This window comes from Oncorhynchus clarkii, unplaced genomic scaffold, assembly GCF_045791955.1.
Source record: "Oncorhynchus clarkii lewisi isolate Uvic-CL-2024 unplaced genomic scaffold, UVic_Ocla_1.0 unplaced_contig_2030_pilon_pilon, whole genome shotgun sequence".
NCBI lineage: Eukaryota > Metazoa > Chordata > Actinopteri > Salmoniformes > Salmonidae > Oncorhynchus > Oncorhynchus clarkii.
In genome coordinates this window covers 43425-55063 of record NW_027258618.1, presented here as the reverse complement: position 1 = coordinate 55063, position 11639 = coordinate 43425, and the positions used below count along the sequence as shown (strand labels likewise).

General features: G+C 52.5%; 4 non-coding genes across 4 annotated transcripts; all 4 read right to left on the bottom strand.

The window, feature by feature from the left end:
• Positions 1 to 3321: 3321 nt before the first annotated feature.
• Positions 3322 to 3438, bottom strand: LOC139397678 (U5 spliceosomal RNA). The gene has a single exon (XR_011631122.1). It is a non-coding gene; the product is annotated as a U5 spliceosomal RNA (small nuclear RNA).
• Positions 3439 to 3901: 463 nt separating this feature from the next.
• Positions 3902 to 4084, bottom strand: LOC139397650 (U2 spliceosomal RNA). The gene has a single exon (XR_011631096.1). It is a non-coding gene; the product is annotated as a U2 spliceosomal RNA (small nuclear RNA).
• Positions 4085 to 9736: 5652 nt separating this feature from the next.
• Positions 9737 to 9853, bottom strand: LOC139397677 (U5 spliceosomal RNA). Its single transcript, XR_011631121.1, has one exon. It is a non-coding gene; the product is annotated as a U5 spliceosomal RNA (small nuclear RNA).
• A 531-nt stretch (positions 9854 to 10384) lies between these two features.
• On the bottom strand, positions 10385 to 10573 carry LOC139397655 (U2 spliceosomal RNA). Its single transcript, XR_011631100.1, has one exon. It is a non-coding gene; the product is annotated as a U2 spliceosomal RNA (small nuclear RNA).
• Between the last annotated feature and the right edge of the window lie 1066 nt (positions 10574 to 11639).

The window sequence follows — 11639 nt, the reverse complement described above, 5'->3', positions numbered from 1 at the left end:
CTACATCTATTTCCCTTTCCTTAAATAAACCTCGGAAATGATCAGTTGTCACCCTGACCATCTCCTCTGGTTTACTTACTACACTACCATTTACTTCCCTAACGCCATGCATTACCTTCCTACTCTGCCTGGCCCTAACCGACTTAAAGAACATAGCGGAACAAGTCTCATTATGTTCTAGAAAGCCACTATGCGCACGCTCCAGGAAAGCTCGAGCCTTCTGCTCCTGCAGCTCCCTGAGCTGCGCCTTTAGGGCTGTGAATCTCTCCCAGTCAATCGACCCGCCGAGGTTGCCCGCCTCGTACTCGAGTTCAATTAACCTTTGGATACGATCCACCTCCCTCCTTTCCTCCCTTTTTTTCCTTTTACAATATCCTATTATAAAAGCCCTAATCCTCACCTTCACTAAATCCCACCACTCTAACACCCCCTCGCACATGGACCGGAGGCCGTCAAGCCTCCGAAAGAAACAAAAAAATGCGTCAACGAAAGCCTGCTCCTCCAGTATATCCCGATCTAACTTCCAGTACCCCCTACCGAAGAGGCAGACTGGCGACCCCACCTGCAGGAACACCCCGTCGTGATCCGTGAAGAACACAGGCAACAGGCGCCCAGACAACTGACCCAAAGACCTGGATATAAAAATGTAGTCGAGCCTCCGCGCAACCCCCCTGGAGTTGCGCCATGTAGGACCGACCATTGCCGGAGTAGTATGCAGGCCACCATCAACCAGACCATGGCAAGCCATTAGCCCGGTGATTGCGCCTGCACTACTATCACCACCTACCCCTAAATCTATATTAAAGTCCCCTCCTATCACCAAGTGCCTATTTGTGACACACAGGGGCGCCAGACAGTCCACCATCTCCCTTCTGTCTGCCGCCACCTGTGGCCCATATACCCCAATTAACCTATACCTAGCTTCTCTATACACTACATCTATCCCCAACACTCTACCCTGCATTATAACAAAAGTGCTCTCTACCTTAACCTCTTTATTCCCACACAAAATTCCTACTCCTGTTGAGTGCACCCCTCCTATGCCCCAAAAAGATTTCCCCTTATCCCACTCCCTCCTAAATCTACACACATCCCCACCATCCCTCAGGTGAACCTCCTGTAAAAAACAAAAATCAAACCCCACACCCTCTAAAAAATTAAACACCGCCCTCCTTTTAATTACATCCCTCAACCCCCTTACATTTAAACTAAACAATTTAACAGAAATATTCATTTATAAACAAAATATATATTTACAAACAAACAAAACCCTCAACAAATAACCCCAAACCAAACAAAAAACAGGAGACTCACCCGATGCTCCCCTGGTCCATCTCCACCGGCGGGGACGTCCTCTCCTCTCCTGACGCCCCCCCGTCCTCCTCCATCTCTCCAACCCAGGATGCAGGCAGTGTGTTAGGCCGAGTGCCCTGCATCCTGGGTTCCCCACCACCACCATCCACCCCCCCCTCCCTGTATGCCTCGGGGCTGAGTGTAGGGGACCCCATCTCCCCAAACAGGAGTTGGGATCCCTCTATCCCACAGCCCACAGACCCCTCACTTGAGTCATCCTCCACTAGGATGTAAGGGGCTGAGGCAAACAGGGAGGCCAATGCACCCCCCCCTCCCCCCCCCGCCGTTCTCTTAGCCCCCCCCTCCCCACCCCCCTCCCTCTCACTTCCTGCCAACTTCCCCCTCTTCTTTCCTTTCTTTTTTGGTGAAGGAGGTAGCGGGGAGACACAACGTCCCTTCCCCGCTAACTCCTCCACCAATCCCCTTGTCTCTTCCTCAAGGAAGCCCGGCAGGCTGTCCCCCCACTCCTTCCCCCCATCTCCCCCTCCCACCCCCTCCCCTCCCACCTCCACCCCTCCCTCCGTCCCCATCACCGTTCCCTCTTCCACTCCTTCTCGCACCACTGTCCCACTCTCCCTCTTCTCCGCTCCTTCCCGTTCTTCCACCTTCTTTTTCTTCTCTCCTTCTTTTTCCTTCTTCCCATCGTCACTCCTCTTTCTTCTCGCCTCTTCCTTCTTCTCATCCTCTTCAGTTGCCTTCTTTTCCCCTGTGCCATCCGTACAATCCGCACGCGTCCTTCTTTTCCTCCCCCCATCCCCCGCTCCCCCCCCAGCTGCAGACGCGTATGACCTGTGACGAGCCGGGCAATCACGCCACAGGTGTGCTCTCGAGCCACACCCGTGGCAAGCCTTGGGCTCGTCACATTCCTTGGCCTCGTGCTCTTCTGACCCACAGAACCGACACTTCTTGGTGCTGCACGAGGCCAGGATATGGCCGTAGGCCATACAACGCCTGCAGAACGGGGGCTGACGGGCATAATACAACGTCCCCCTGTCAGCCCCCAGGGAGAACATCGCCGGAGGATGGAGGTAGCCATCCACACTCTTCGGGTCCTCCCTGAGTAACACCTGGAACCCTCTCCTCCCGTTCCAGAAACCCAGGGAGTCCCTGAGGTACCTCGCTGAGGAGATATTGTCTACATACCTCCCCAGAAAGGCCCTCACTTCCTCTTCCTTCACGTGCGGATTGTACATGTTTACGGTGACCACCCTGAAGTTGTTCTTGGCCAGGCTGGTCACCGCGTAATGGCACAGGGGACCTTCTCCTTTCTCTGCCTTCACCTTCTTCATAATCCCATCATGCTGTTCTTCCAAATGAAAAGTCACATCATAAGCCCTTCTCCATCGGGTTCCCCTGAAGGCAGAGAACATCCTTTACCTTCAATTTCAGGCACCCCATCAATATTGTCCTCCCGAAGGTCTCTCTCCCCCAAGGCTCCATTTCTTTTTCCCTCCATGCGAAACGCACCGTATTGGCCAGCCCAATCCCAGGAACCGACCGTGACGTGCTATCTTGCGCCATCCCCGCAACGAGAAAAGCGCACCCGGTTCACCAACCTCTTCCAAAAACAAGAAGGAAAATACAAAAAAGACAAGAAATTATATAGCAACAATTTTCCAAAAAACAAAAAAACACACTTACCGCTCTCCTGGTTCGACCTTTTGACTCAGCGGGCTTTGGGGCACCTCGGTACCAAGCTTGATCTGAGCCAAAAGGCCGAGAAGCGATAACCCACAAATGGAACCCTGAAACCGCCGGACCCCCGGGGGTCTCGACAGACCTCAGCGGGTGGGTTGGCAAAAGCCAGCTCCTCTCTCCCTCCAACCCCCACTCAACCAACCAACCAACCAACCAACCACCGTTTCCCTGGCAACAAACAGGCAGGTGTTTTTTGGAAAAAGTCGCTAATGCGTCTTTAAGTCACTATCCTGGCCCATCTCTGTCAATTTCCCTTGAAACAAGATACCGGGCTCTGCAAGAAGCAAAGCCGCTCCAAAAATACGTTGAACTCGTAAGTGTTCCTCTCCACGGAAGTCTTTAGTAAAAGGCGAAAGGCTTGTGCGTAATGAAGAGAAACCAGAGTCATATGGAAGTCAAGAGGTCGGGGCCCGAGACACACTCTGTGCACTCTAGGCAGGGTTCCCGCGGGTGCTCCCGGAACCCACTCTTCCAAGTTTTCGAGGGCTGTCTGTGGATAAAAAGAAGGTCACAGACACAGAGGCACAGAGAGACAGAGAGAGAGAGAGAGAGAGAGAGAGAGAGAGAGAGAGAGAGAGAGAGAGAGAGAGAGAGAGAGAGAGAGAGAGAGAGAGAGAGAGAGAGACACACACACACACAATCCTGGCCCCAATTCTTTTTTTTTTTTTTTTTTTTTTTTTTTTTTTAAGTAAAATGGCGGGAAACGGGGGACCCCATTGAAGAGCGCTTCGCCTTTCTTTCAGTTTGAATGTTTCTTTCCTTCTCTTCTTCTGCTAGCTAGCCAGCTAGCTAGCTAGCCAGCTGTTTACAGAGCTTTGTGAATTTGCATTTTTCCTTGACAACGGAAGAAAAGTGTTGCACCGTTCCCGGAGGTACTGCAATACCGGGTCGATGCGTGGAGCGGACGGAGCAAGCCCCATTTCCGACTCCCTGTTCGAAAAATCCATTTAATATGTAGTCCCCCGATGGGGGACGTATCAGATATTAAACTGATAAGAACAGATTTTTTTTTTTTTTTTTTACAAAAAATAATTTATTTACACTCAATACCATTCATACTTTACAAAATAATAATTCTCATTCATTCTATTTACAAAATCACCAAACACCCAAACAAAAACAAACCTCAGGGGAGCATCGTCCCTCCCCGTCATACCTAACCAATACCTAACCCTTCCCTATCTTCCCTTCCCTAATCTATCCCCTTACAAACCTCACTCTAACACTCCCAGCCCTAATCCCCCCTTCCACCTCTCCCGTGCCGCATGCTGCCCCCACTTTATCTCCTCCCTCTTCATCCTCCCCCTCACATCACCTTCCACCCTCCTCACTATCCCTTCCACCCCCCAATCTCTCCCTGTCTTAACTAAATTCTGCCTGGCTTCCCACAGCCCCCTTTTAAAGAGACTCATGAGAAGCCAGAGCAGAAACCTGTCCCTATCCGTTCCCCTCGCTCTCCCTACGCCTCGCTCTAACCTAGCCCAAGTCAGCAAAAAATCGCTCCTAACCATACCTAGCAACACCCGTGCCCTAGCCCAGACTAGTCCGGCAAAGGCACAGTCCCAGAAGGCATGGCGCACAGTCTCCTCCCTGCCACAAGCAGATCTTGGACAGGTGGAGGATCGCGACAAACTATGCCGGTACATGATGGAACGTACCGGCAAGCACTTATGGAGGCTCAACCAATTCAGGTCCTTGAGCCTGTTGTCCAGGCCCCGCGCCTGCACTCCCTCCCAGACCACTGACGAGATGCCCGCTACAGGCGCAGGACTCCCTGCCTGCCTGACCTCCTCGTACAGGTGCCTGTGATCTAAACCTACTCGGGCAACTTCAACCTCGGGGTGCGCACGCAGCCACTTGGCCGCATGGCCAAAGTGCCACGGCAGCTGTTCCGCCCGAGGACCCGCGTTAGACCACACCATTACGCTTCTCGCCTGATACGAGAAGAACACCCGCAGGAGGTAACCGGACGGGTGTATAACTGGACGAGCAAGCTCCGTCAACAAGAAAGAAACAAAAATTGCGTCCAGCTTGAGGGGGAGATGTGGTACCCCCCTACCTCCCTCCCCGATGGGACAGAGCATGCGCGCCCTGGCGACCCACTCGTACCTGCCACCCCACATGAACTGAAACACAAGCCTCACTAGAGGCCTCCTCAGACAAGCTGGCAATGGGTAGATGTACGCCAAGTACAAAAGAGATGGCAATACATCCACCTTTAGGACCAGGACCTTACCTATAAAGGACAAAGACCTAGCCTTCCACATTGCCAACTTCTTCTGTACCACTGCAATACCCATGTTCCAGTTCAGCGTCGCTGAGCCAGAGGTCTCAAAATGGACCCCAAGAATCCTCAGGGCCCCCTCACAGAGAGATAACCCCCCGGGCACATCCGTCCTACCGCGCCATCTTCCGAAAAACTTAACGGAAGACTTTGCATGATTCAGAACCGCCCCCGACGCTTGGGTGAAATCCCCAATGATGGCAAGAGACCTTGTCAGGCACGAGTCCTTGCACAACAGCAAGGAAGTGTCGTCGGCGTACTGCGTCATCTTAACACGCAGCCCACCGCTCCCAGGGATCAACAAGCCCTCCACCCCTGTGTCTGCCCTAATGGCAGCCCCCAGAGGCTCCATGTACAGTACGAAGAGGAGGGCCGAGAGTGGGCATCCCTGCCTGACCCCAGACGAGAGGTCAAAAACGTCACCTAAGTGACTATTTACACTAACTCGACACCCCGCTCCGACATATAATGTACGGATCCATCCTATAAACTTCTCCCCAAATCCTAATCTACCTAATACCCTGAATAGAAAGGATCTATTCACGCGATCAAAGGCTTTCGCCTGATCTAGCGCTGCTACCATTAAAGGCAGCCCTCTATCTTCAACCCAGGCGATGGAGTCCCTAATCAACTGTAGGTTCCATCTTATAGAGCGGCCCTCTACCCCGCACGTCTGATCCTCATGGACGACGTAGGGAAGGGCTGTGCGCAACCGGTCTGCTAAAACCTTTGCAAGAATCTTGTAATCTACGCACAGCATGGTCAACGGCCGCCAGTTGCCAAGGTCAGTTGCTTCCCCCTTCTTATAAAGAAGTGACAGCACACCAACAGCCATTGATCCCCCCGGGACCCCCGTCTCAAGGATGGCCTTCAAGACTTCGAGGACCACCGGTCCAAGTATACCCCAAAACTTGAGGTAAAACTCAGCCGGCAGCCCATCCATCCCAGGCACCTTCCCTTTACCCATCCTCCTAAGAGCGCTCTCAACCTCTTCTAGTGAGATCTGGGCCTCCATCACGTCTCTAATGTCCTCCGGCAACCGCCGGGACAAGTGTTCTAAAAACACGTTTCCCTGCTCTACATCTATTTCCCTTTCCTTAAATAAACCTCGGAAATGATCAGTTGTCACCCTGACCATTTCCTCTGGTTTACTTACTATACTACCATTTTCTTCCCTAACGCCATGCATTACCCTCCTACTCTGCCTGGCCCTAACCGACTTAAAGAACATAGCGGAACAAGTCTCATTATGTTCTAGAAAGCCACTATGCGCACGCTCCAGGAAAGCTCGAGCCTTCTGCTCCTGCAGCTCCCTGAGCTGCGCCTTTAGGGCTGTGAATCTCTCCCAGTCAATCGACCCGCCGAGGTTGCCCGCCTCGTACTCGAGTTCAATTAACCTTTGGATACGATCCACCTCCCTCCTTTCCTCCCTTTTTTTCCTTTTACAATATCCTATTATAAAAGCCCTAATCCTCACCTTCACTAAATCCCACCACTCTAACACCCCCTCGCACATGGACCGGAGGCCGTCAAGCCTCCGAAAGAAACAAAAAAATGCGTCAACGAAAGCCTGCTCCTCCAGTATATCCCGATCTAGCTTCCAGTACCCCCTACCGAAGAGGCAGACTGGCGACCCCACCTGCAGGAACACCCCGTCGTGATCCGTGAAGAACACAGGCAACAGGCGCCCAGACAACTGACCCAAAGACCTGGATATAAAAATGTAGTCGAGCCTCCGCGCAACCCCCCTGGAGTTGCGCCATGTAGGACCGACCATTGCCGGAGTAGTATGCAGGCCACCATCAACCAGACCATGGCAAGCCATTAGCCCGGTGATTGCGCCTGCACTACTATCACCACCTACCCCTAAATCTATATTAAAGTCCCCTCCTATCACCAAGTGCCTATTTGTGACACACAGGGGCGCCAGACAGTCCACCATCTCCCTTCTGTCTGCCGCCACCTGTGGCCCATATACCCCAATTAACCTATACCTAGCTTCTCTATACACTACATCTATCCCCAATACTCTACCCTGCATTATAACAAAAGTGCTCTCTACCTTAACCTCTTTATTCCCACACAAAATTCCTACTCCTGTTGAGTGCACCCCTCCTATGCCCCAAAAAGATTTCCCCTTATCCCACTCCCTCCTAAATCTACACACATCCCCACCATCCCTCAGGTGAACCTCCTGTAAAAAACAAAAATCAAACCCCACACCCTCTAAAAAATTAAACACCGCCCTCCTTTTAATAACATCCCTCAACCCCCTTACATTTAAACTAAACAATTTAACAGCAATATTCATTTATAAACAAAATATATATTTACAAACAAACAAAACCCTCAACAAATAACCCCAAACCAAACAAAAAACAGGAGACTCACCCGATGCTCCCCTGGTCCATCTCCACCGGCGGGGACGTCCTCTCCTCTCCTGACGCCCCCCCGTCCTCATCCATCTCTCCAACCCAGGATGCAGGCAGTGTGTTAGGCCGAGTGCCCTGCATCCTGGGTTCCTCACCACCACCCTCCACCCCCCCCTCCCTGTATGCCTCGGGGCTGAGCGTAGGGGACCCCACCTCCTCAAACAGTAGTTGGGATCCCTCTAGCACACAGCCCACAGACCCCTCACTGGAGTCATCCTCCACCAGAATGTAAGGGGCTGAGGCAAACAGGGAGGCCAACGCACTCCCCCCTCCCCCCCCCGCCACTCTCTTAGCCCCCCCCTTCCCCTCCACACCCCCCTCCCTCTCACTACCTGCCAAGCTTACCCTCTTCTTCCCCTTCTTCTTTGGTGAAGGAGGTAGCGGGGAAACACAACGTCCCCTCCCCGCCAACTCCTCCACCAATTCCCTTGTCTCTTCCTCTAGGAAGCCTGGCAGGCTGTCCCCCCACTCCTTCCCCCCATCTCCCCCTCCCACCCCCTCCCCTTCCACCTCCACCCCTCCCTCCGTCCCAGTCACTGTCACCGTTCCCTCTTCCACTCCTTCTCGCACCACTGTCCCACTCTCCCTCTTCTCCGCTCCTTCCCGTTCTTCCGCCTTCTTTTCCTTCTCTCCTTCTTTTTCCTTCTTCCCATCGTCACTCCTCTTTCTTCTCGCCTCTTCCTTCTTCCCGTCCTCTTCCCTTGCCTTCTTTTCCCCTGTGCCATCCGTACAATCCGCACGCGTCCTTTCTTTCCTCCCCCCATCCCCCGCTCCCCCCCCAGCTGCAGACGCGTATGACCTGTGACGAGCCGGGCAATCACGCCACAGGTGTGCTCTCGAGCCACACCCGTGGCAAGCCTTGGGCTCGTCACATTCCCTGGCCTCGTGCTCTTCCGACCCACAAAAACGACACTTCTTGGAGCTGCACGAGGCCAGGGCATGGCCGTAGGCCATACAACGCCTGCAGAACGGGGGCTGACGTGCATAAAACAACGTCCCCCTGTCAGCCCCCAGGGAGAACATCGCCGGAGGATGGAGGTAGCCATCCACACTCTTCGGGGACTCCCTGAGTAACGCCTGGAACCCTCTCTTCCCGTTCCAGAAACCCAGGGAGTCCCTGAGGTACCTCGCTGAGGAGACATTGTCCATGTATCTCCCCAGAAAGGCCCTCACTTCTTCATCCTTTACGTGCGGATTGTACATGGTTACGGTGACCACCCTGTAGTTGTTCCTTGCCAGGCTGGTCACCGCGTAATGGCACAGGGGACCATCTCCTTTCTCTTCTTTCACCATCTTCAATACCTCATCATGTCTCTCTTCTGTGTGGAACGTCACTTCAAACGCCTTCTCCATGGGGTTACCTTGTAGGCAAAACACATCCTTCACTTGCAAACGCAAATCGCCCATCAGGATGTTCCTCCCAAAGGTGTCTCTCCCCCACGGCTCCTTCTCCATATTCTTCCATGTAAACCTTAGCGTGTTTGCTAATCCAATTGCTGGAATTGTCCTCCTCTGCTTCTGCTGCTCCATTTTTAACAAAAAAGCTCTCTTTCCGAAGAAGCCAAAGAAAAAGTAAAGAAATTGGTTAAATAAACCACAAAATCTTTTTGGCGGGAAAAAAACGAAACAAATCCTTCCTCCCTCCGGTCGTCCTTCGACCTTTTGGCTCAGCGGGCTCTGGGGCACCTCAGTACCAAGCTTGATCTGAGCCAAAAGGCCGAGAAGCGATAACCCACAAATGGAACCCTGAAACCGCCGGACCCCCGGGGGTCTCGACAGACCTCAGCGGGTGGGTTGGCAAAAGCCAGCTCCTCTCTCCCTCCAACCCCCACTCAACCAACCAACCAACCAACCAACCACCGTTTCCCTGGCAACAAACAGGCAGGTGTTTTTTGGAAAAAGTCGCTAATGCGTCTTTAAGTCACTATCCTGGCCCATCTCTGTCAATTTCCCTTGAAACAAGATACCGGGCTCTGCAAGAAGCAAAGCCGCTCCAAAAATACGTTGAACTCGTAAGTGTTCCTCTCCACGGAAGTCTTTAGTAAAAGGCGAAAGGCTTGTGCGTAATGAAGAGAAACCAGAGTCATATGGAAGTCAAGAGGTCGGGGCCCGAGACACACTCTGTGCACTCTAGGCAGGGTTCCCGCGGGTGCTCCCGGAACCCACTCTTCCAAGTTTTCGAGGGCTGTCTGTGGATAAAAAGAAGGTCACAGACACAGAGGCACAGAGAGACAGAGAGAGAGAGAGAGAGAGAGAGAGAGAGAGAGAGAGAGAGAGAGAGAGAGAGAGAGAGAGAGAGAGAGAGAGAGAGAGAGAGAGAGAGAGAGAGAGAGAGAGAGAGAGAGAGAGAGAGAGAGAGAGAGAGAGAGAGAGAGAGAGAGAGAGAGAGAGACACACACACACACAATCCTGGCCCCAATTCTTTTTTTTTTTTTTTTTTTTTTTTTTTTTTTAAGTAAAATGGCGGGAAACGGGGGACCCCATTGAAGAGCGCTTCGCCTTTCTTTCAGTTTGAATGTTTCTTTCCTTCTCTTCTTCTGCTAGCTAGCCAGCTAGCTAGCTAGCCAGCTGTTTACAGAGCTTTGTGAATTTGCATTTTTCCTTGACTACGGAAGAAAAGTGTTGCACCGTTCCCGGAGGTACTGCAATACCGGGTCGATGCGTGGAGCGGACGGAGCAAGCCCCATTTCCGACTCCCTGTTCGAAAAATCCATTTAATATGTAGTCCCCCGATGGGGGACGTATCAGATATTAAACTGATAAGAACAGATTTTTTTTTTTTTTTTTTTTTTTTACAAAAAATAATTTATTTACACTCAATACCATTCATACTTTACAAAATAATTCTCATTCATTCTTATTCATTCTATTTACAAAATCACCAAACACCCAAACAAAAACAAACCTCAGGGGAGCATCGTCCCTCCCCGTCATACCTAACCAATACCTAACCCTTCCCTATCTTCCCTTCCCTAATCTATCCCCTTACAAACCTCACTCTAACACTCCCAGCCCTAATCCCCCCTTCCACCTCTCCCGTGCCGCATGCTGCCCCCACTTTATCTCCTCCCTCTTCATCCTCCCCCTCACATCACCTTCCACCCTCCTCACTATCCCTTCCACCCCCCAATCTCTCCCTGTCTTAACTAAATTCTGCCTGGCTTCCCACAGCCCCCTTTTAAAGAGACTCATGAGAAGCCAGAGCAGAAACCTGTCCCTATCCGTTCCCCTCGCTCTCCCTACGCCTCGCTCTAACCTAGCCCAAGTCAGCAAAAAATCGCTCCTAACCATACCTAGCAACACCCGTGCCCTAGCCCAGACTAGTCCGGCAAAGGCACAGTCCCAGAAGGCATGGCGCACAGTCTCCTCCCTGCCACAAGCAGATCTTGGACAGGTGGAGGATCGCGACAAACTATGCCGGTACATGATGGAACGTACCGGCAAGCACTTATGGAGGCTCAACCAATTCAGGTCCTTGAGCCTGTTGTCCAGGCCCCGCGCCTGCACTCCCTCCCAGACCACTGACGAGATGCCCGCTACAGGCGCAGGACTCCCTGCCTGCCTGACCTCCTCGTACAGGTGCCTGTGGTCTAAACCTACTCGGGCAACTTCAACCTCGGGGTGCGCACGCAGCCACTTGGCCGCATGGCCAAAGTGCCACGGCAGCTGTTCCGCCCGAGGACCCGCGTTAGACCACACCATTACGCTTCTCGCCTGATACGAGAAGAACACCCGCAGGAGGTAACCGGACGGGTGTATAACTGGCTGAGCAAGCTCCGTCAACAAGAAAGAAACAAAAATTGCGTCCAGCTTGAGGGGGAGATGTGGTACCCCCCTACCTCCCTCCCCGATGGGACAGAGCATGCGCGCCC